The sequence below is a fragment of the Tursiops truncatus genome, chromosome 19 (assembly GCF_011762595.2).
Source record: "Tursiops truncatus isolate mTurTru1 chromosome 19, mTurTru1.mat.Y, whole genome shotgun sequence".
NCBI classification, from domain to species: Eukaryota; Metazoa; Chordata; class Mammalia; order Artiodactyla; family Delphinidae; genus Tursiops; species Tursiops truncatus.
The window spans coordinates 7417887-7443707 of record NC_047052.1 but is presented as its reverse complement, the minus strand read 5'-3'; positions in this window follow the sequence as shown (position 1 = coordinate 7443707).

The following is a 25821-nucleotide window of genomic DNA, read 5'->3' as shown; positions in this document are numbered from 1 at the left end:
CTCAACAAATATCACGTACTATGACTTACCTGAATTAACTCCAAATTTAAATTTTCCAAAGTTACTGGTGGATTTGGTTACATATATATATAAAGTAATAGGCGCTGTTTCCCTGTCTGCCCACCTTCAGCATATATGTTTTTTAAAATGTTTATTGGAGTATAGTTGCTTTACAATGTTGTGTTAGTTTCTACCATACAGCAAACTGAATCAGTTATATGTATACATATATCCCCTCTTTTTTGAATTTCCTTCCCATTTAGGTCACCACAGAGCATTGAGTAGAGTTCCCTGTGCTATGCAATAGGTTCTCATTAGTTATCTATTTTATACATAGTATCAATAGTGTATATATCAGCACATATTTTTTTCACATCTTTACTGGAGTATAATTGCTTTACACTGTTGTGTTAGTTTCTGCTGTGTAACAAAGTGAATCAGCTACACGTATACATGTATCCCTATATCCCTTCCCTCTTGCATCTCCCTCCCACCCTCCCTATCCCACCCATCAGCACATATTTTTAAGGCACTCATTCTATGAGAAGTTTATGGTCAATATCCAGAAAGCGGGGCTTAGAGATGAGGCTGACCTTGAGCAGGGGCAGACGGGGGGCGGGGGGGGATCAGTCCAGTTGGAGCTTTACCATAGGGTAATAAGTTTATCTATTAGAATGATGAACAAGTCTTGACTCTACAAAGTACAGATTCTACAGGTGAAAAGGTGACAAGCAATAAACTACAATTCCACTTTTAGAGGCTGCCAATGAAAACATTTTGAACCAAGAAATGGAAAAACCACTGAGTCGATGTTTTTCCCTGTTTCCTTATGTCTGGTGCTATTATGGAATTTGCTTATATGATACATACACAGCATGCCTTAAGGCCACCATTAATGTCAACATCAACCATGCATATGGCATTTCTTCCTAAAACTGTCCCTGAATTTCCAAGTCTGGCTTAGGTGTTCCCATCTTTTCCTCTTACATCAGTAGATTAAATTGTTTGCTTATTTATATCCTCCACTAGACTCCAAGCTCCAGGATGGCAGGGCCATTGTTTTGTTTTGGCACTGTGCCCTTAACGCCTAGCACAGCCCCTGGCACCCAGTAGGCTTCAATATTCTTGTAAGTGAATGAATGATGCTGATAGAGGGGATGAGTCAGTGTTTTTGAGAGGACTGTGGATGCGTGTGGGCACTGAGTGGTGTGTGTAAGAGGGGATTCTTGGCCCAGCTCCCAGCCAGATCCGGGCAACCAAACAAGTAATCATTTCCATTCAAAGACAAGGAAAAGAGGACTCTAGAATGTCATAAAGTGGAGGGGTGCATTCATTAATGGATCAAACAAACCAACGTGCAAAAGAAAAATTAACTTACAGACATTTCTGGAGTACATATCCACAAAGCTCAGAATGCATGTAGTAACACAAATCCCAGCTGTGAGTGTATGATTTGGACCAAGAAACTCTGCACACGCGCCTTGGCCAGAGCAGAGAGAGAAGTTAGCACAGGAAGACCAGACTGGACCCGCTGCAGGCAGGAGGGACGCCAGTGTGGATTTAAGCCCGGTGCCAACATTCATGGCTGCCCTTGGCTGCAGTCCAGCTGCGGGCCTGCATCTGATAGGGTGAGGGTTCCGAGCAGGGACGTGGCTGGAGGAGGGGTGCGGGAAAGGCCTGCAAAGGCTGCTGGGAAGCCCAAGTGCCCAGTGGAGGTGGGGGGAGGGGAGGCCAGGAAATAGGAGGAAGTTTAGACAGCATCGTTCCCTGGGGCACTGGCCGCTTCTAGGTCACAAGCAAGAACTGCTAGCAGAACAGAAACTTGGCTGAAAAAAAAAATGTTTTTGAAGCTGCTGAGTGAACCTTGCCTCTTTAAGTGCAGCCAGTTCCCTTACTGTGATCTCAAAGTGGCAGTGGGCAACCTCTGCACTATCTTTGGAGCAGCATTCTCTAGGCCAGCCTACTGGACAGAACTGGGAGGTGGGTCACTGGGAGACTTCTTATGGGAGAACCTTTTGGAGGCAATCAGTCAGTCAACAAATGCTTGCCAGACACCTCTGGTGTGTGGTGGGACCCAGGAATCTAAAGGGAGGTTTCAGACCCAGCTGGTGAGTTCAGACCTGAGGCAGATAACAAACAGTATAAGTGAAACCCAGCTGCCAACTGAGGCCACCCAGGGCGTGCATCCTATCACATCATAGATGCTCTTGCTTTCCTGAAAATATCCACACTCAGACCCTTCCTCGATTTCCTTTTAAAAGCAAAACCAAAGAAGTCTGTGTGCTTAGGGGAAATGGAAAGTTTAGGTGGGTGGAGCAAAGCAAAGAACTTAAAATCAAACACTGGATATCTTGTGCTTTAGATTCCTTTGCCTTCAGCAGTCACTTGACTCCACAAGGGAGCACCAGGCTGAGACAGGTCTCTGGTTCTCCTTCCTCCTTCCTCTTTCCATCTTTCTCTCTCACCTCCTCACTTCTTGATTACCCTTGGGAACTTCAAATGCCCTTCCTTCTACCTTGCAAAATGATGGACTCTTTCCAGTTTCCACTCCCCAACACATCTCCGGGTCCACTTTTTTTTTTTTTTTTAGTAAATATTTTATTTGAACTAAATTAAACTTTAACTTTGTAGCCACCTGTATTCATTATCACTGAAATCTAGCAAACTCCCATTGAAACTTAAGTTGCCCGTAGAGAAGTTGTAACTGGAATGTTCAAGACAGTCTAAAGTTTTGAAAAAAAAATCATGCATCCCGTGGATCCCCCAAAACACAGCTCATCCACAACCCTCCTCCTTGTTGCCTCTTTCCATGCTGGGACTGTGGATTAGTCTAACCCCATATTCTCCTTCCCCTTTTCACTTGATCTCTCACCTATATATGTCCATGAAGAACTTAACTGCAATGGAACGTTCAGGGTTTTGTAGGAATTCTTTGGTTTGTCCATCAGCCTCCAAATGTCCCCAAAGAGTCATGCCCTCTGGTCCAAGCAAAGCCCACAGAAGTCGATTTAATGGAAATGGTTGCCCCTCTGTCATTTTGTGAAATTCCAATCAAAACCAGAGCCAGGGTTGAGCTGACTCCAGGTAGTAAGTTAGGGAAGGTGTGACTTGCTTGGTGACAGCAGCAAACAGCCTCCGGGTCCACTTTTGAAAAACCATGTTCAACTGAACCCAGCATTTGCCATGATCCTTTAGGCAGAAGTGGTTGGTTAATAACATCATTTCTCTTCTCACATCAGGATCAAGTATTATCTCTTCCCTGGTCTCCCAACCTCCAGACTCTCATCAATCCTAAATGAGACTTCCTAAAACATCACTTTTATCAGCTCACTTCTTAGCTGTTGAAAGCCTAAGTTCATCACTTTCTCCCAAATTTTCTTTTCTGTCCATGTTCCCAGTGTCACAAGCATCCATCCAAATGCCCAAGGCAGAGTACTGATATTTTCTACTGTCTCTCCCCATATCCAGTTGGCCACCAAAACCATTAGATTCTCAGGACTTCCCTGGTGGCACAGTGGTTGAGACTCCGTGCTCCCAATGCAGGGGGCCCGGGTTCAATCCCTGGTCAGGGAACTAGATCCCACATGCATGCCGCAACTAAGAGTTTGCATGCCACAACTAAGGAGCCAGCGAGCCTCAACTAAGACCCAGCGCAACCAAAAAAAAAAAAAAAAAAAAGATAAAACCATTAGATTCTCCCTCTGAAATGTTTCTTGATCAAGAATAATGGTCCAGATGGGTAGTTCAGTGGAAGGAAGGCAGATGCTATGACTACGCCCTACTAGAAACACATGGGATGGGAAAAAGGAGGTTTCCCAAAAGAAGTATGATGGGCAAGCAAAACTCATGACAGCATCTCAGCAAACAATCCAGGGGCTGTGATGCTCATGAGTCTTGAGAACTGGCTTCATAAAAGTGTATACAGAGAATCAAGCCACGATCAACAGAACCAGCCCCTCGGAGAGGGATTGGAAAGATCAGATTGGGGCGGGCATTGGGGGAAGGAGGTATGTCCTAGAGAAAGAGATTGAGGCACAAGTCCATTATCAGAACTAGGGCAGCCATAACGAAGTACCAGACTGAGTGGCTTAAACAACAGAAATTTATCTTCTCACAGCTCTGGAGGCTGGAAGTCCAAAATCAAGGTGTAAGCAGGGTTGGCTTCTTTTGCAGTCTCTCTCCTTAGCTTGTAGATGGCCATCTTCTCTCCTAGTCTTCACATGGTCTTCCCTCTGTATGTGTTTGAGTCCTAATCTCCTTGTCTTATAAGGACACTAGTCATATTGGATTAGGATCCACCCTAATGGCCTCATCTTAACTTAATTACCTCTTTAAAGACCTATCTCCAAATACAGTCACATTCTGAAGTGCTGGGGGTTAGGACTTCAACATATAAATTTGGGGGTAGGGGGAACACGGTCAGCCCGTAACAAGGGGCCACAGTCAGAAACAAACTGTCAACAGCAGGATGACTTGGTGATGAATCTGAGAGAAGTAGCCAGAGGCACTCAGGAGGCTCCAGCCAACTATGCTCCCCAGGCCCTTCTCATTTATGACAGTTTTATTTTTTATTGACTGACTTCTGAGCTGCAGTTGGTTAGGGGCTTTGAAGCATCATCAATGATTAAAGCAGAATTAACTCAGTCACTGCAAAATGGATTCCATTCACAACTAAAGACTAAAACAATCTTCCCTGGTCATCTAGAAAGCAGAAGGGCAGGTTTCTTTGGCCATGGTAGTGAGTTACCTGGAACTGAAATCTTGGTTTTTATACCACAAAACTCCAAACAGGGCCATGCTCTCATTGAAGGCTCTAAGAAAGAATCTGTTCCAGGCCTCTAGTCATCTTCAACCTGACATTTATACATGAATTGCATTTCATATGGGATGTGGGAACATTTGATTGTGATTGATGGGATGCAAGAAGGTGCTTCACAAAGTGAGAGTGCCTAGGGCCTCTTGTGCACATGGAGATCTTAAAACGGCCAGCCTTTGCAGCCTGCGGCCCCCATGTCAAGAGAATTCTAGCCGCAACTCCCTAGTTGTGGAGTTTTGCATTCGGTGGACTTCAAGGTCTCTATAAAACTCCCTGCCTGCAGACAGGGAGCCCTAATTCACCTTGCCCTTGAAGACCTTTCACATGGATTTCCTGCCAAAATGCACCCCACTGGAGCAACCTCAAGATGGCCCTGACCTCCAGGGTGGCAGCCAGCAGCCCCACAGGGGCAGAGGAAAGTGGGCAGTAACCGGGGTAAATGCCTCTGTCGGGAGCAGCCTGTGGCACCTAAAGTCACAGCTCCCATCCAGCCTCCTGGAGGGAGGGAAGAGGGAGCCTGAGATACTGCATTCCCCTGTCAGTCTCAGGGAAGCAATTCTTTAGGTCATCAGTCAAAAGCCTCCTTGGAAATGAGAAACGGGCCTGAACACCAGGTCGTTTAAAAAGATATTTATTGTGAAATGTAGAGGCAGCAGTGCCTTTCCAGAGTCGAGACAGACGCTCAGCATGAATTATGTCGGCTAAGTCTGGAGAAGCAGGCGGCAAGTACCTGGGTAGAAATGACATACGACCTCGAAACGATCACTACAAAGGCCTGGGAGGAAAGAGCACACGTGTGGGGGGCGAGGACATTGGTCCCCAGGACTGTGGAAAGGCACCACGGGGAGCCCACTGCCCAGGGCAGATGCTAGTCCTGGTGGCACTCCCCAGAGGGTCTTCAGCCCTGGGTGAAGAGTGAGGCTAAACTCATTACAGTGCAAATGGAAGATGACAGCTGAAATGACTTGTTGTCTGAAATCTGCTTTGAAACACTCAAAAAAATATCTATATCAATATCTATATCTATATCTATATATCAGGGGATGGATAGATAAAACAAGATATTGAGGGAATTCCCTGGCAGTCCAGTGGATAAGTCTCCGCGCTCCCAATGCAGGAGGCACGGATTTGATCCCCAGAGAACTAAGATCCTGCATGCCGCACAGTGCAGCCAAAAAAAAAAAAAGATATTAATAATGGCTGAAGCTGGGTGATGGATATTTGGGGGTTCATTATATTATTTTTTCTACTTTTGTATAGACTTGAAAATGTAAATATTGAAAACCATTTTTTGAAGAAAATAGGCCTTTATCCTGCATTCATGAATCTATATTCATGGATATATATATCATACATATATATTGTATGCATGGACACACACACACCAGTATTGTAACTGTTACGTGTAAACTATACAGCATGCCAGGCACAAAGCATACCGTTCTATGTGCATTTTATCATTTAATTGTCATGACAATCACATGAGGCAAGGGACTGAGTAAGTCATCCAAGGGCAAAGAACTAATAAATGCCAACTCCAGGTTTCAGGTCCAACTCTGTCTGACTCTAAAGCCTGGAATATCACCCGCCCTGCTATCCTTACCCAGCTAACCTATGCTCAACTAAGGGTAGGAAAAGCCTCATTGTATAATCACAAGGCCAACAGAAACAAATGGCTTGTGCCAATGAGGAAAGGTCAAAGGAAGCCCAGCTGGCCTGACTGCTTCTAACTCCCCTTCCACGTCTTGCTTCAACATCACCCCACCGCTCACGTCCCTTTAGGCAAATCTGTGTGCACATGACGGCACCCAAAGAGGGCCACCCACTGGCAGCTTCTGCACGAACTGCTGCTCAGCATTACGTGGCCACCCGCCCTCAGGCATCTGCAGTTGGCTGTGCAGCAGGACCCCGGAACTGAGCTCAGGGGCCAGAAATGGGGAGAAGGGGAATGGAGTTTCCAAGTGTAAACCCACTGTTATCTTTAAATGAAACTGGCCATGTTTGATTTTTCTAAAGATAATTGGGTGCCACCAGAAGCAAACCTTGAGTTAACTTGAGTGCAAGTAGTTTCGGGGTAGTGTCAGTAGGCGAGGGGCGGATGAGTCAGGGAATGGAAGGCAGCCACTGAAGGGCTGTGTTACTAAGCAGGCAACCACCATGGGCAACGCGGGAGCTCATTTCCACTGGGAAAGTCTGGGAGACAATGTAGAACATGCATTGGAGTTTCCCCACCTAACAGGCAAAGAAGCTGGGATAGTTGCCCTCCAACTCCACCCACCACTGGCTGAATGCTGCTCCTGGCATCAGTAACTCCACCCACCAATGGCTGGATGGCGCTTCTGGCATCAGTAACTCCACCCACCACTGGCTGGATGGCGCTTCTGACATCAGTAACTCCACCCACCAATGGCTGGATGGCGCTTCTGACATCAGTAACTGCGGCACTTCTAGCACCTCTCTTGCGCCCCGGGCACCACTGACAGTTTAGACTGGATGATTCTTTGTGAAGGAAGCTGCCCTGGGGCACTGTAAGATGTTCAGCAGCATTCTTGGTCTCTACCCACTAGAAAGACAGCAGCAGCTCCTCGACCCTAGCTGTGTCCACGAAACATGTCACCAGACGTTGCCAAGTGTTCCTGAGTGGGAGGATAGCAAAATCACCCCACTGTTGAGAACCACTGAATTATGGCAGCCAACCATCCAAGTTGGCCCAGGACTCTGGCTTTAGCACTAAAAGGCCCATATTCTGGGACAACCCTCAAGTCAGTTGCCCACCCAAAATACATTCCCTTTGAGGGCTAAGAGTAGCTCATGTGCCACTGAAAAGCCCTAAGTTTTTCCAGACACCCCAGTCCAGACCCAGAGTGTGTAGGGGACCTTGGGATGAAGCTACAGATAAGAAGCCCTTTGAGACATCCCACCCAAGGGGCCCAGGAGGTCTGAGCACCCACCCCACTAGACTGAGAGGTCCATGAGGGCAGAAGACCAAGTGTCTCCTTCCCCAGTGATACCCCAGTACCCAGCAGCACATGAAACATGATCAGTAAGTATTGTTGACCAAGCGGTGGATGGATGGTTGGATGGATGGATGGACGGTTGGATGGATGGATGGATGGATGGATGGATGGATGGATGGACAGGTGGATGGATGGGTAGATGGATGGGTGGATGGATGGGTGGATGGATGGATGGATGGATGGATGGGTGGGTGGATGGATGGATGGATGGATGGGTGGGTGGATGGATGGGTGGGTGGATGGATGGGTAGATGGTTGGATGGATGGATGGATGAATGGATGGGTGGATGGATGATGGTTAGATGGGTGGATGATGGATAGATGGATGAACAGATGGCTAGATGAATAGGTGGATGGATGGGCAGATGGACAGACAGATGTATAACTCTAACTAAGGGACTACAATTAGGTTGTTCAATCTTTCAAAACTTCAGCATACTCCTACCCATCAAATGTGGATAGTAACACCGTCTGTGTAGAGCTGCTTGGAAAATTAAATGAGAAACTGAACTGCTGTGCGAGGCTTCCAGGATAATGCAGGCTTAATGCAGTGCGTAGCACATAGTAAATGCTGGCTCCCTTCTTCCTTTTCTGGGCTCCAGAGAACTAGTTAAATTTAATTAAATAATCTGAAACATGAGGAAAGGTAGGAGAGGCCTCCACAATGCCCACAACACAAGCAGGGGTGAGGATGATTGCAAACACTCTTATCTTTGATTTTTATCACGTGATCATAATTTCAAATTGTTCCTAATTCAGATAATGGATCCAGTAAATAAGATCTCACAGTGTCCTGCCAAGTGCATTCTGTCTTGCCTGTCCTGGGGTCGGGGAACCCTTTATAACCAGCCCTCTATGCATTAGGATGACCCTGCTTCTGAGTCATTTGGTCCCTCTCATCACTCGGATCACAAGGAGTTAATCCTCCCACCCACACTGCAGTGCAGAGAAAAGAGAGCAGAAGGCAACAGCCCAGGCTGTACTCAGCATTTTGAACCTGGGGATTTTTGCCTTGGCTCAGCTAGGGGCCCCTGACCCTATGTCCTTCTCAAGTTCAGCAGCTGACCTTGGGCTGGAGACCTCTTTGAAGCCTATGTGGGGGGAAAAAAAAGGAAGGGGGTGGAGGAGAGAGGAGAGAGAAGAAAGAAGAGAGAGAGAGAGAGAGCGAGCGACAGAGAGAGACAGAGAGAGACAGAGAGAGACAAAGAGAGAGGGATTTGTATGAATTGATCCCATGGCCATCACTAGGCTGCCAGCCACCCTCGAGCCTTCTCTGGTTCGTGGAACCCGCCCAGCTCCTTCCCCCCTCAGGCTTTCATGTCTGCTATTGCTCTGCCTGAAACTTACCTTCCGTGCCCAGCACAGGGCACATGAAACATGTCACCTCCTCAGGGGAACCCTTTCTGACCCCCACTTGACCCCAGACTAGGGATGCCAAGTACTTTTCCTTGTAGCTTTTATTGTATTATAGTTTTAGATGTTTGTGGAATTATATGTTTGATGCCTGCCCTGAAAATTCCTATGTCGAAGCCCTAGCCCCCCGTGTGATAGTATCTGGAGATGGGGCCCTTGGGAGGTAACTGTGTTTAGATGAGGTCATGAGGATGGGATCCCCATGATGAGATTAGCGTCCTTATAACAAAAGAGAGACCAGAGCTGGTTATCTCGTGCACGCACTCTGCCACATGAAGACACAGTGAGAAGGTGGCTGTCTGCACACCAGAAAGAGAGCTCTCGCCAGGAAATGAATCTTGATCTTGGACTTTCAGCCTCCAGAAATGTGAGAAATAAATGTCTGTTGTTTAAGTGCCCCAGTCTATAGTATTTTGTTAGGGCAGCCAGAGCTGATTTAGGACAATGTCTGTTGACACCGGCCAGACCAAATCTGTCTTATTGTTCCCTTCACTCCCAGGCCTCACGGGAGACTTGATGGCACACCTGAACTGGATAAGCAGAGGAGGGTTTATTTATATAAAGGGGTGGGGGCTGTAACACAGAACTTACCACCCCAGGCTTAAGGGGAGGAAAGGAGGGGACATTAGGGAAGCCACAGAAAGGAGAGCTGTGACCAGACAGGAAGCCAGAGGAGGAAGTGCCTGACCCCACCCTCCCTCTTTCTCACAATCTCCTGCCAGGACCCCCTGTTGGCCAAGCCCAACCAGAGGCCAGAGGGCAATGGAGCCCAATGCTGCCCATGTAGGTCAGCCTTCTGGGCCAGAGCAAGGTGGGGACAGGTGGAGAGTAGGTCTGAAGGGGCAAGTGGAGGCTACCTGGAGCATTCCCCTAGCATGCGGCACAGTTCTGAGCACAAGTGTGAAATCAGTATTGTTGAATGAGTGACCATTCTGACCCTGAACCTTCTCTCCTGTGCCTGGAGTCTGCCTGTAAAGGCAGGTCTTAAGGATTTGGGGTACCTTCCTCCTTTGCTTTGAAGGGAAAAGCGCAGAGGTGATTCCCATACTCCAGTCTTGCGACCATGTGCCCTTTGACAATCAACACCATTTTGGTGAAAAACCACAAGAACTGCCACCTGCTCCAAAGCCATCTGGTTACTGTTCCCGATTTAGACAAAGACAGACACGTATACTTGGGTACCTGTCTCTGAGTCAAGGTATTCCATATGTCTGCTCCACATGAGTGTCTTCTAAAAAGGCCAAACTCTCTCCTTGGAGAGATCTGATTTCTTCCCCTCCCCAACCACCCATTCAACTCAGCACATATTTATTTAAATACATTTCTCTATTCAGGGCATAGTGGGTGAGGGCCAATCTGCGATTAAGAGTATGGCAGCCATAGAAAATGCATTGCTCAGATCTCCAGCTGTAGGAACACAGTTGACTGACAGACCCAGCTGCCACCCATTGGGATGCACCATGTTCACGACGAGGCTACGCTTCTCTCAGGCTACACCACCCAGTGATTGAGCACAGCACGGTACAGTGCCAGCCCTTTTCCACAGGACATGGGACTCCTCTCAAGGGTGACTTTAGCTGGAGGACCCCTTATCAGCCTGGCCAAAATGTTCTTAGACCTGTACTGTGGTCTGAGGCTCTTCCTGCCTAATCCTCCCTCCTTCCCACTCTCCTTTCAAAGGTGTCAGACTTGGATCTAATCTGAAGGCTCGTCCTACCTCTTCCTGCTTCCTCCCCTTGTCACAACTTCACAGGCAAGTCCCGCAGTGAATCCTTTGCTTGTCTAATCCCATCTTAGCATCTGCTCTTGCAGACGCAATCCAGCACATAAAGCCTGGCAGTTTGCCAAACTGAATAGGCTGTTGATGCCTACAGGCAGGTGTTTGCTTGGGTTTGCATGCCTGTCCATGCAAAGATGCTTTCATTTATTTTATTTATTTTTATGAAAGAGGATGATGGGGGCTGGGGACTAGGGAGAGCAGGCTGATAGAGGGAATGACATGAGTACTGTCTCTTTACCAAGTTTTAGCAGCTGGTTTGAGCCTGCATGGAAGAAGGGGAAATGGCCAAAAGTCAAAGAAGCTTCATTCAAGAAAGGCTGTTTGAGAAGCTGAGCATAAGTATGACCAAACGTGGGGAAAAGGACAGTCACACACACACAGTTGGCCACTGACCACCAGGCACTGGCAGAAATGGCTATATGCAGTGGGGTAGTATTTTCATAGAAGATGGTATCAGTTAGCTATCGCTAACCTCAACATGCCCAAACATTATTTATTATCTTAAGATGACAGTAATTTCTTATCTCTCATGTGTCTACAAGTCAGGTTGAGTTTGGCTGATTTAGGCTAGGCTCCACTGAGGTTCCTTGGAAGCTGGGAAACATCCAGTGTGGCCAGAGCTCAGAGATCAGGGGAAGAAGCGAGTTAAAGGCCTAGACCATGCATGGCCCCAAAAGCCCCTGTAAGATGTTTGAGTTTTATCCCAAGAGGAGATGGAATCATTGAAAGGTCTTCAGTAGAGACATGACATAACCTGATCTGTGTTTTCTTCATTCTCAAGCACTTTGGAGAACGGGTTGGAGCTGTTAAGAGTAGAAACAAGAGGCCTATGAGGAGGCAATAGCCGTGGTCCAGACAAACAAAATGGGGGCCTGGAGATGAAGTGAAAGGGACAGATCTGAGGGATGGCTTTTTATTTATTTTTATTTTTTGGCTGTGTTGGGTCTTCATTGCTGCGTGTGGGCTTTCTCTAGTTGCTGTGAGCAGGGACTACTGTTCGTTGTGGTGCGCGGGCTTGTCATTGTGGTGGCTTCTCTTGTTGCGGAGCACGGGCTCTAGGCACGTGGGCTTCAGTAGTTGTGGCATGCAGGTTCAGTAGTTGTGGCTCATGGGCTCTACAGCGCAGGCTCAGTAGTTGTGGTACACGGGCTTAGTTGGTCTGCGGCATGTGGGATCTTCCTGGACCAGGGCTTGAACCCGTGTACCCTGCATTGGCAGGCGGATTCTTAACCACTGCACCACCAGGGAAGCCCCTGAGGGATGTTTGAGAAGTAAAACCAATAGAACTTGGTGGAAGATGAGGGAAGAAGATCAGGTTGGTGACCTCTTAACTCTGGACACTGCTTTCCATTGAGGACACTCTGATTTTTTTTTAATGACCCTTATCCAATAGCCCAAGGAAGTCATGGAAGATTGTCTTGGCAGCAAAGAGTGTAAAATAGACTCCAAGCTAAAATCCACCCAACACTGCCACAAACTTTCTCATTCTACCAGCACAGTATGGGGTGAACTACATAGGACTGTGAAACAGAGACCTGGGTTCCGATTCCACCTCTGACCCTCATTACCTAGAGAACTTGTGTAACCTATTTTAACTTTGTTGAGCTTCAATTTCTACATCCATAAAATGGGAACTAAAATACCCACCTCTTGGGGTGGCTTTAACATGGGTTGATTCGATCAGATGATAGAATGAAAATCTTTACAAAGCACTATATACAATGCTAGTTAATTTGGCACAATTATAAGGAAAATCATTCTCTTATGAGAGTACATTTATCTAGCACACTGGTTCCTGGCAATGGCTAGTTCTATATTTACTCATCCCCAAAAAGGGAAAATGCTCTTTGGGTCTTTGTTGTAATGTTACATACTTAAAATGTAGGGGACAAAACCTCCCTCTGTGACTTGATGATGAAGCCATTTCAAATGGAAGAGCACAAAGTATCCTATTTTGAGGACAGTTTTCTCCACTCAGAAAACCTGTCACCGATGACCTGTTGTCTTGTCTACAGTCCTCTTTGATAAATTACACAGGTGTTGAAGCCACAGGAGAGCAAATGTTCAATGCAAAATGGGATCAAAAGAGGCCAAGCGAGGAGCAGGGCTGGTCCTGAGCGTAAGCTTGGTTTCAGGAGGGGGGCACTTCACTTACAGATGACTCAGAACAGTTAAGTAAAAAAGGGAAATTCATGGACATGAAACAGAAAAGACTGCGGCAGGGCTGGATATTGGGACTTGAACAATGTCAGCAGCTTCTCTCTATCTTTTCCTTCTGCCATGTTGGCTACAGCTTAGGTAGACTTTGCCCTCACATCCTCCCAGTGGCAAGTCCAGCACAAAAGAGAGAAATTCTCTTCTGAGTGACTCCTGGGCAAGTCCTGGGCTTCACTCTGATTGGGCCAACGTGAGTGTGAATCATAAGTTGGTGAGGCTCGAAGATGCCTCAAGCTATGATGGCCCGCTTCCCCACGCAAATGCAGGAGACCTCAGTTTGAGGTGGCCCAGTGGATCTCCCTTTTATCACACTCCTAGGCAAGGACCTGCCTTCAGACTCCCAAACCTAGTGCCACGGCTCGTGTGCCATGCCCTGTCCCATGCTGTCTGCCGCTCTCTGCTTCCTGAGACTGCCACTTGCCAGGTATCCCAAGTTATTCTAGAGTTAGAGGGACTAGTGTATTTGTGGTTTTGTTTTCCCAGCACCCATTCGCCCTTCTCATGATAACGACAACCTCAATTTTCCTTCAGAAAGACACATCTTTCTGATTCTCAATCCAGTGGCTTGGGAGAGGGGGACCTCTGCCAACTCCACCCCACTGCCCATTTCCCGGAATGAGCCCATGACACTGGTCTGCCCAGTCATTGTAATATCTGCCCCAAGACTCAGTGATTAAGTCAAGGATGGGTATGAACTGAGTCAACCAAGGGAGAGTCAGTCCAAGGTCTCTCTTGGGATTATGGGACAAGAGTCTCTTTCTTTTCGCTGAGCCTGTTATGGGGTATTAGAGGACTGTCCTCAGCTCTTCACTCCCGCCTGTCATGTGACTTTGTAGTGTATGAGTGGCTGGAGTTTGATTCTTCACCCTCCCCAGGTGACTGGTTTTGGTCAAAGGGCTGTGGTCAGAAGCGACAGTGTGCTTGTTCTAAGCCAAAGCCTTGAGAGGCACCACATATTTCCACTTGCACTCTTGGGCTCCCACCCTTGGCCATGAGGAGAATATTTCATGGATAGATGTGGATCCAGAGAGAATATGGAGACATATGGAGTAGACCTGAGCCCAGGCAATCCCCAACCAGGAGCAGAGCTGTCTCAGCCAACCAGCAGAAAACTGTGAGCCAGAAAAATAGATGTATGTTGTAGAAAAGCCACTGAGTCTTTGGGTGTCTTTTTATGCAGCATTATTGTGGCAATAGCTGACTAAGATTCCTGTCAAGCTGGTAAGGTATAAACCTAGAGTTGTTAGTGGTCATTGCCCCCAGATAAGAGAAGAACCTACCTAAAAATGAAGCCAACAGAAAGAAAATGTCAAAAGATAGAAATGAACAGTGTTTGTATTTAAATCTAAATAACAATTTCAAAAGCCAAATTAGTCCACTCCCAGACAATTCAGTTCATTAATTCAAAATCATTTCAAAGAAAGTTTTATTGAGCACCTATTATGTACCAGGCACGTTTTTGGGTGCTGGGAATAGAACAGTGCACAAAACAGACCAAAAAAACCCTGCCTTTTTGGAGCTTACATTCTACTGTAGCATATATAGATAACAAACAAAGAAAATAATTAAAATAGGGACTTCCCTGGTGGCACAGTGCTTAAGAATCCACCTGCCAATGCAGGGGACACGGGTTCAATCCCTGGTCCGGGAAAGATCCCACATGCCATGGAGCAACTAAGCCCGTGTGCCACAACTACTGCGCCTGCGCCCTAGAGCCCACGAGCCACAACTACTGAAGCCTACGCACCTAGAGCCTGTGCTCCGCAACAAGAGAAGCCACCAGGATGAGAAGCCTGCGCACCACAATAAAGAGCAGCCCCCGCTCACCGCAACTAGAGAAAGCACGCGCGCAGCAATGAAGACCCAATGCAGCCAAAAATAAATTAATTAATTAATTTAAAAATTAAAATATATATAGTATGTTAGAAAGTGATAAATGCTAAAGAGGAAAATATAAAGCTGAAAGGGGGAATATGAAATCTGATGGAAGGTGTCAGGATTTTAGAGAAGGTGACCAAGGAAGGTCTCACTGAGAAGATAACATTTTAGAAAAGACCTGAGTGAGTCAGCTGTTCAGGCAAAGGGAAGAGAAAAGTCTCTGCTCCGAGGTGAGACTAAGCCTGGCATGATCAAGGAGCGTAAGGAGGACACTGAGGATGAAGCTGAAAGGAGGGCAGAGTAGCAGGGTATAAGGTTAGAGAGAGGATTGGGGTGAATAGTGCCTCCCCCTAAAATTCACATCCACCCAGAACCCCAGAATGTGACCATATTTGGAAATATAATCAGTTAAGACAGGCCATACTGGATTACGGTGGGCCCTAAATCCAATGACTGAGGTCCTTATGAGAAGAGAAGAGACACACAGGGAGATACACAGAGGGGAAGGCCATGTGAGGATGGAGGCAGAGATTAGAATAATGCAGCCACCAGCCAAGGAACACCAAGGATTGCTGGAACCACCAGAAGCTAGGAGAGATGCATGGGACCGTTCCTCGCTCAGAGCCTTCGGAGGGAGCTTGGCCCTGCTGACACCTTGATTTTGGACATCTGGCCTCCAGAACAGTGAGAGAATAAAATTCTATTGTTTTAAGCTACCCTGTTTGTGGCACTTTATCATAGCAGCTCTAGGACACTAATACAGAGAGTCAATGGGAGACACGTGTACTGGAAGATTTGGGACATGAGAGTTACAGAGCCTGATTTACATGTGAACAGGATTTCTCTGAGTGGAAATTACCTGCAGGGGAAACAAGGGCATAAGCATTTAGGAGGCCACTGCAAAAATCCAAGCAACAGACAGATAACGGTGACCCACACAGAGTGCTGAGAACTGGACTCTGGATAGATCCAGAAAGTAAGCCAACAGGACTTGCTGCCAGTTGGATGTGGGATACAAGAGAAGGAGAGACATCAAGAATGAAGCCAGAGGGCTTCCCTGGTGGCGCTGTGGTTGAGAGTCCGCCTGCCGATGCGTGGGACACGGGTTCGTGCCCCCATCCGGGAGGATCCCACATGCCGCGGAGCGGCTGGGCCCATGGGCCGTGGCTGCTGGGCCTGCGAGTCCAGAGCCTGTGCTCCGCAGCAGGAGAGGCCACAGTGGTGAGAAGCCCGCGTACCGCAAAAAAAAAAAAAAAAAAAAAAGAATGAAGCCAGAGAAATAGAGACACAGATGTAGAGCACAAACATATGGACACCAAGGGGGGAAAGCGGGGGATGGCAAGGGGTGGGATGCACTGGGAGATTGAGATTGGGATCGACATATATACATTAATATGTATAAAACAGATAACTAATAAGAACCTGCTGTATAGCACAGGGAACCCCACTTCGCTGTACAGTAGAAACTAACACACATTGCAAAACAACTATACCCCAATAAAAAATAAATTAATCAATTAATTTAAAAAAAAAAGAGTTATAGGAATGATGGCACTGCCATTAATTAAGGTGGGAAAATTGTGTCAAAGCCGGAGTTGGTGTGCATGGGGGATACCGGGGCTCTGCTGGGACTTGTTACGTTTGAGAAACCTATTCGATGTCTACGTAGAGACAGTGTGAAGGCAGGTGGATAATCCAGAGTGGAGTTCAGGGGAGAGGTCCAGGCTGGGGATATAAATTGGGAAGTTATCAGCAGCACATGGATGGGCTTAGAACTGTGAAGCTGGATGAGATCACCTAGGAAGAGAGTATGGATAGAAAAGAGGTCCAAGGCCTGAGCTCTAGGGAACTTCAACCTTTAGAGAGCGAATGAGTGACGCACACTCAGCAAAGAAGACCGGCATCTAGAAATGGGAGGAGGATCTCAGGAGAGGAGCTTGCCCCAGAAACATGTCAAGGACAAGGGGATCAACCGTGTCAAATGTTAGTGATAGGGCACATCAGATAAGGGCCCAGAAAGTACAGGGTTTAGCCTCAAGGAGGTCACTGCAAACCTGCAGAAGGGCAGATTCAGTGAGTTGAGGTACAGAAACCTGACGAGGGTGCGTTCAAGAATGAATGGAACTGGAGACAGCAAGTATGGACAAGTCTTCACGGAATTCTTGAACCCATCAAGGTTTTCTTTTACCTTAAGCTTGTCAATTGCCTTCTGTTGCTCATAACCAAAAAAAAAAAGAGTCCACTAAGGAAGGAGGAAAGCAGAAGGCAAAAGAAGGTACTGAATACCTCCTATGTGCCGGGAACTTCATACACATTATCTCATTTATTTTTCATTTTATATAATAACCTATAAAGTAGGTATTCTTTATCCCCATTTTACAGAAAAGGAAACTGAGGCTCAGAGAAATTACCCACCCTTGCATTCAAACTTGCATTCAAACTCAGATCTGACTCTCTTACAGCACAGCCATGGGGGGAAAATGTTATTGAAGGGACCAGAGGGTGGTCACTGAGGCTCTACTTTTGCATTAATATATATGCCAGTGGCTCTCGAACTTCAGAACCACATGGAGGGCTTGTTAAAACACGGGTTGCCAGGACCAGTTCAGCACTGGGCAAGAGAGCGGGGATAATTTGCATTTCTAACAAGTTCCAGTTGGTGCTAACGCTGCTGCAGGGACCACACTTTGAGAACCACCAATCTATACCATCACACTCTGTCGCTCAGGCTCAGGGTGCGCGAAGAGCCCCATTCAGAACTTAGATCTCTCAGTCCCACATATTTTCAGGCTACTAGAGGGGACCTCACAGCATTAGACTGTAATCCTTTGGCCCCTTCTTTTGAATCCCTCCTGAGACCTAGCAGTGGGCAGTCATAGGCACTTCATTTAAAATGTCTTGTGTTTAAAAAAAAGTCTTGTATTTAAAAAGACTCCCTGTATTTATCATCATGTAGCCCATAATCATTTATAATCATGATTGTCAAATGAGACATGGAATTCCTTGAATTCCACTACTTCAGAAACAGTTTCTTTGGGAAATTTGATAGGTATATAATCTAGGGGGATTTCTTCCCAGTTCCTGCAGGCCAGGCTGCTACAGACAGGACTATCCTGAAATTCATGGACATTTCTTGAGATTTACAGCCTCTGTGAGACAATGCGGAGAACAATCCATTGGTGCCTCGCCCAAACCTTGCACGGGCCCCTTTGGGCTGAACAGCCCATCTCCCTGATGCTTTCTGCCCAGACCATAGTTCCCAGCCCTAGAATTTTGTGTCTGCTCCTCTTTGACCCTGCCTATCCTTGCCCAGCCACGGCGTGGGGCTGGGTCCCTTTTGGGTGTCTGCATCAACAGGAGGGAATGCAGGGCTGAACAGCACATTGATCTCAGCGTCAGACACACTTGAATTCTATTCCACATTCAGCCAGGCAGTAGCTATGTTCCCCCAGGCAAAATACTTGACCTCCCTGAGCCTCAGTTTCTTCTTCTGCAAAAAAGAGACAAAAAGAGGGAAGTCCCTGGCAGTCCAGCGGTTAGGACTTGGCACTTTCACAGCCGTGGCCAGGGATTCAATCCCACAAGCTGTGCAGCGCAGCCAGAAGAGAGAGAGAGAGACAAAAAGAAATATCTCACAGGCTACTGCTGTTGATTATCAAAACTATTTAATAAATGCCCAGAATAAAGGATGGTTATTAACAGTTATTTATCTATTCATTTATCAAGTATTTATGGAGCACATACTATGTCCCAAGCACTGCACTAGGAGCTGGGGATACAGCAGTGAAGAAAGCAAACAAAAATTTCTGCCCTCCTAGAGCTTAAAGTCTGGTGGGAGAAGTCAGACAATTAGTGAAAAATAATTAAAACTATTATAATTATTATTACATGACATTAAAAGGAGCTAAGTTTGTTGGACGGCGGCCAGGGCCTGCTTTGGCAGGGAGTTTGCAATTTTCAAGAGGATGGTCAGGGAAAGGCCTCATGGAGAAAATGCTCTTTGGGCAAAGACTTGAAGAAGATGAGGCCCTGAGATTGGGGCATTCTACATGGGTTTGAAGACTAGCCAAGAGGACACTGGGCCAGGGCAGAGTGCATGAAAGGAAAAGGATTAGCAATGGGGTCAGGGCGTAATTATGTGGTTTTTATTAATGGAAGTTACAAGCCAAAGGTAACTCACAGCTGCTCTGTCAGCTCACCTAGTGGCAGCTACCTAAATGACACTTTTTAAATAATTGCAGTATATTACACATGACACAACAACCCTTTGTAAGCACATTTGAGTAATCAGGTCTTTCCCTTTATTGCCAACTGTTATCAAAAGCGACTTCCACTAATACCAATAAAACCCCAATTCCCCAAAGGTGTAACTGGACCACGTGGGAAGGAGCAGCTGGATATCTTGACTTGTTCCCAGAGACCAGTCTTCCTTTCGGGATCTATCCCAGCCACCGCCCTGATGGCCGCTAGGGGGCGTTGCTCCCCACTTAACGCCCTCCTGGTCTTGACGAGGAATCATCGCGCTCCTTTAATGCCCCTGAGCACAGGAGTCAAGGCGTTTGCAAATACGAGGGCGGAGAGCAAAGGGGAATGAAACACTGCGGACCTGTTGGAAATGTGATCATCTGGGGCCCTAGGCCAGCCCCAGAATCCAGCTCTCAGCCAGCCTCCCTGAGGTAGGCAGCTTGCAGGGTGTATGTGTTCATTGAACACATCTCTGTTGGGTGAACTGTGCTAGGCAATGGGGATATATTTTTAATAAAAGAGGCACAGATCTTACACTTGACAAAGAAATCAATACATAATCCCAAAGTGGAATAGGCCATTGAAGGGAATGGAGAGGTGTGGTGATAGAGAACATCGGAACTGGTGTAAGGTGGCCAGGGAAGACCTCTCTGAAGGGGTACCCTTTAATCTGAGACTTGAGGAGGAACGGCCTGCCTTGCAAAGATGGAACCAGGCAGGGGGAGAGGCTGTGTAAAGCCCTTGATGTGTTAGAAAAGCAGAAAGAAGGCCAGAGGGGCTTCTCATTGGGCAAGGGCAGGGGACCAGGCTCTCTGACACTGCGTTTGGACTTCACCCAGGCTCGAAATGGAATCCTACTGAAGGTCTTTAAGCAGGGGGGTTCCTAAATGACCGCACCAAGATCTCCATCCCACACGCCCTTCAGTGCGTCTTGGACACGCCCCCTCTGAGAGGTGGGGCCCACCTTCCCACCACCACCCCTCCCCCAGGTCCGGGCAGGGGCTGGGACTGCTCTCCCTAACGCAGGGGGTGAGGCGGCAGGCTGTGTGATTCTGGAGGGCATGGGGTCCAAAGGATACAGCTCCTGCCTGCCTCCACCATTCTGGACGCCTGCTCTGGGGAAGCCAGCCATCATGCTGTGAAGCCAACCCGAGGAGCCCAGGTTGAAAGCCCACGTGGACAGAACCACGTGGAGGGGAACTGAGGCCCCCAGACACTAGCCGACAACAACAGCCAGACAGATGAGTCAAGACGCCTTCAGAGGACTCCAGCTGTCAGCCCTGGAAAGCCGTTTGAATTCCTCCCCCACAGAATCCATCAATTCAAAGAATGCCTGTTTGACACCACTAAGTTGTGGAGAATGTATTACGCAGCATTAGGTAACCAAAACAAAGGTCTGTTAGAGCGTGAACTGGCTGGAGGCGTAAACGGTTTACAAGACATTTCAATTCCTTTAAGTCTAGATGCAAAGAACAAGACCCTGAGATAAAGCAAAATGCGCTTTCTCCCCTGCCTGGGATAAAACTTTCCGGTCTGACGACGCCCCCTCACACTCAGGTGACTGACCTACGGAAGAACCATTTCCAGTAGGTAGGAGCCACCTACCCACAGGTGGGATGGGCGGGGCCTCGCGGTGAAGGACCACGTACAACAAACAACAGGATCACCCTGGTGGCCCTTCATGGCGCACGCGCCGCCTGGAATGGTTTCCCGGCTTTAACTCTTGAGCATTTTCAGCTTATTCGTCCAAGGACATGTCCACCTTAATTTCATATTTGTAGCAAAGCATTTGTCAAAAGTAATTCTTTTTTCCATGATATGTAACTTTCTGTCCCTTCAGTGTTTTTGCTTCCTTTTAAATGCCTTTTGCTATTTTGCCTGCTTTTAGCATTTTAAAGACTTTTTTTTTTTTTAGCCATTTCATCCGAGTACCTCCATCTTAATTGGCTGAAAATCCTTGAAATGTTGAAATGTAGCTAGGCAAGAAAAATACAGCCAGGATAGAAGGCTGCTGCTGGCCTTCAAGGAGCAGCACCCAGGGTTCAATGTCTTGTCTTTGGCACATAAAATTCAAAACCCAGAATGCAAAATTCATTCTTTGTGGTGATAAAACAAATGAGTCATTTTTTCTTATATTATTACAAAATAAATACATGTTGATTGTAGAAATTTTAGAAAATACATAAGCCAAAAAACAAAGGAGGAGGAGAAGGGGAAGCTAAAGTGGGGGGGGGGTGTTAGAAATAACCACCATCATTACCCAGAAAGTTATAATTTCTCATTAATACATCTTGGTAACCTATCAGGTCTTAATATGCTCATTTGGTGCCAAGCCAATCTCTCGTTTTTGTTCATTCAACTTCTGTACAAACATTTCTTAAGCACCTACTAGGCACCAGGCTCTGTATTAGGCAATGAAGCTACCGCAATGAACAGGCAATTATGATACAGCCTGATACCTGACACTGTGGGGAAAACAGAGGGCACAATAGGGATGCAGGGGAAGGCCCCCGACCCTGGCAGGTTGGGGGGCTCAAAGAGAGACGTCTAACTGGACTTCAGAGATGGGTAGGAATTAGCTAGCAATGGGAATGCCAAAGGCATGGGGGCCGGGTTGGAGGGGAACTGCAGAGAGTGGCCCCCATACTGCAGGAACTGAAAGAGGATCTTATGGCCGGAGCCTGGATTGCAAGGAAGGGAAATCCGGACATATGACCGGGATAACGCACAAAGGTGAGATCATGAGGCCCTTTATCCTAAGAGAATGCAGACCATCTGTGGCCTGTGGTATGACTGGATTTGAAGAAGGGCCGTAGTGAAGGCAGGGAGACTAGTTAGGAGGACTCTTCACTTACCAGCCCTGGCTGGAGATGCTAGGGGTCCATGGAGAGAAGAGGAGAAGGGACAGATTGGAGAGACATTTAGGAGGCAGAATCATCAGGAATTGGTGAGTGACTGGATATGGGGGGTGAGGGGAAGAAGGATGTTGAAGGTGACACGTGGGTTTCCACATGGACACGTAGATATATTCGTGGTCTTAGTCACTAAGAGAGCAGATACCGGGCTTCCCTGGTGGCGCAATGGTTGAGAATCTGCCTGCCAATGCAGGGGACACGGGTTCGAGCCCTGGTCTGGGAGGATCCCACATGCCGCGGAGCAAGTGGGCCCGTGAGCCACAGCTACTGAGCCTGCGCGTCTGGAGCCTGTGCTCCGCAACAAGAGAGGCCGCAATAGTGAAAGGCCCACGCACCGCGATGAAGGGTGGCCCCCGCTTGCCACAACTAGAGAAAGCCCTCGCACAGAAATGAAGACCCAACACAGCCATAAATTAATTAATTAATTAATTAAAAATTAAAAAAAGAGAGAGCAGATACCAAGAAATGGGATGAGGGAGATTTTGGACACATGGAGCTCCAGGTCTCTGTGGGATTCCAGCTGGAACTCAACAGTGGGGAGGTGAATGTAGTTTGTGTTTTTGTCATTCATGGCTGGTTTTCAGGTCCCCTGCATAGCATCTGTCCCTATCAAACTTTTCCATGTTGGTAATTAGCTGTTTCTCTGCTTGGATACTGGGTTTTGGACTCTTACCTAATTCTGAACCAAATGGTTACAGAGAAAAAGCTAAACAACTTATTGTTTTGTCCACAAAGTATCAACATTCAAAACAGACAAAAACTAAGAAGTGGATTCACATAGGTGTTTGCGCTTGTAGACCCTCCACCCAGAGCATCTACCAACCCAAGGACATGTCCCTCTCCCCTTATTCAAGGGACCCATGGACCAAGGGACCCACATCACCAGGTCTGCAACCTGTTGGGGCTCAGAAGGTCACACTGCTTAGTGTCATTTAGGTTAGGCTGAGAATATCGGTCCATGAGGACAATCTCCGTATTCCACAGATGGCTGAAGACTCAGCTCCTGGTGGCTACAAGGCACCTTACAAAGAAGAAAGGAAGACTAACGCAGTGAAAAGAGGCTGTCAGGACTCAGGAAATAGGCTCAGATGATTTGAGTGTTTACTGTCAGGGTAGTGGCACCTTCTTGTGCCAGAAAGCCGTCCTATGTCTGCTCCTTTGAATCTCCCCTCCACCCGTGTCTAGGAGAGATTCCCCATCAGGCTGAGCCCCACCTTTCTAGCCTTGACTGTCAAAGTGAACCAGAGGCAGACCCTCCATAACTCCTCGTGGGGTATCTGGACATTGCTGAACCGCCACAGCATGGGTTCAGGGTCACTTTACATCCACATCTTTGGCGTCTTGAATGCTACAGCCAAAAGCCTTTTAGGTGGCTCCTTTGCCCCATTTCAAGGTCTGCCTTCCTACCTCATTTCCCACTGCACCAGGAAGGGGGCATGGTCAGCTTCCTGAATGGATTTACATGATGCATGCCTTTGTGGCTTCAGGAAATGGACCAAAAAGCTTCAGTCCATTAGTTTGTCCATTCATCCATCCACTTAATCCTATGTTCTGAGGATATGAGAGTAAGAGAAACAGACATGGCCCTTGCCCTCATGGAGGTTATGGTCTAGTGGTGGCAACAGCATTAATCCTGAGGCTCAAGGAGGCTGTTCCTAGTCAGCAAGGCATCTGCCAAGGGAAACACAGAGAGTGTCTCCTGCATCTCTGGCCGTGTCCAGAGATCTGGAAAAAACCCAGATTCTTTGTCTCATGCTCCCCTCCCCGCAGGGCACAAGAGTCCCTGTGTAAATCAGGCCCCAAGATCATGCTACAGGGTGCTCACATATCTCCAAGGAAGCTATGCAAGCTCAATCCTAATAACGACCTGGATAAGGAATTGGAAATAATCTCTCAGCTGCTTTAAGAAGTTGCCAAGGAGAATGTTTGATTACTTGAATATTCAACTAGTATAAAAACAAACCACTCCCTTGAATTTAAAGTCACATTTGCTCTCAGTGTGCCAAGGTATCCTAACCAGGTGAGATGCCACCTCACTTCATCTTTCTCAGTGTTGCTGCATCCCTGCTCTCCCAGGCAGTTACCCTTGCCTCCAGGAGAATGTGTTTAATTTTCAGCATTTTCATTTCTGCCACTAACTATTAAAATTCCACTAAAATTGAGAGCTCACAGCAAGAGAGCTCTCAGGATTGTGCCTCTTTATCCAAGACGCCCAGAACTGGGCCCATCGTGGTGGAAGATGAGGTGTTGACAAATGACAGCCACTCTCTGAAAGGAAAATGGATAGATGTATGGGTTATACTTCTTAGGGGTCTCCTATTTGCAAAAGAAATTGCTTAAGTAAAATCTTCTCATCAGAAGTGATTACAAAGGAAAAGACTGGCTGATAGACTTAAATATTTAAAAGTCCAAAATTTTAGAAAGATGTCACAGAATTAAAAAGAGAAGGGTTCAAGCAGAAAGAGAGATAACAAACTGCTATGGTCATACAATGGAATATGACTCAGCAATGAGAAGGCACACAACATGATTAATGGCAAACGTGGTATGCTAAGGGGGAGCTGTCAGGCTCAAAAGGCTACGTCGTGCGTGCTTCCATTTATATGACATTCTGGAAAAGGCAAAACTATACGTCAGAAAAATAGATCGGTGATCACCAGGGTCTGGGGTTGGGGAAAGAGGTTCACTACAAAGGCTCATGAGGGGATGTGGAAGGTTATGGAATTGTTGATTGTAGTGGCGGTGACACCACTGCATGCATTTGTCAAACCCCTAAAAAGGGTGGATTTTCGCTATATATAAGTTGTAACTCAATTTCTAAAACTTTAACTATGAAAAAAAGCAGACAGAGGAAAGTACTTAAGTTAAATATGTCAAACCCTGAAGTAATTCAGGTTTTTAGGGACACTTCAAGACCTAATAGATAGATAAAGAATATAAATAGATAATTTACATGGGCAGATACAAATGGTAAAAAAGCATATGGAAAAAGTCCATACTATTACATTTTAATGCAGGCTAAAGCAACCTTGACATATCATTTTAAACCTGCCCAAGTTGGCAAAATTTCACAATATAAACAATATGTAATTCAGGCCAAGTTGGAGCGAAAGTAGGACCTCATTCATTAAGGGTGCCATTGTAATCCAAAATGGCCTCTTTGGAAAGCACTATTATAAACTGTTTCCGATCATTTCATTCCTGGAAACTTATACTAAAGAAATGATTCAACAAAAGCAAAAAGCTATATGTCACAAATATGTTTATTACTTTCTCAGCTATTACAGAAAAATAACAACTAGAATCTATCTAAATGTCCGACACTAGAGAACTGCACTGTAAATTATGAAATATCCACTAAAAATGACATCTGGAATACTGAGAACTTTAAAATGCTAATAATGTATAGCCTTGAGTAAAAAAAAAAATAAGACACAAAACTGTATGTACAATGGTTTCTCACCGTAAGCAAGAACTAGATTTTATTCCCTGTAAACAAAACCATCCCATGTATTTCAAGATAGCAGGAGCCAAAAATAT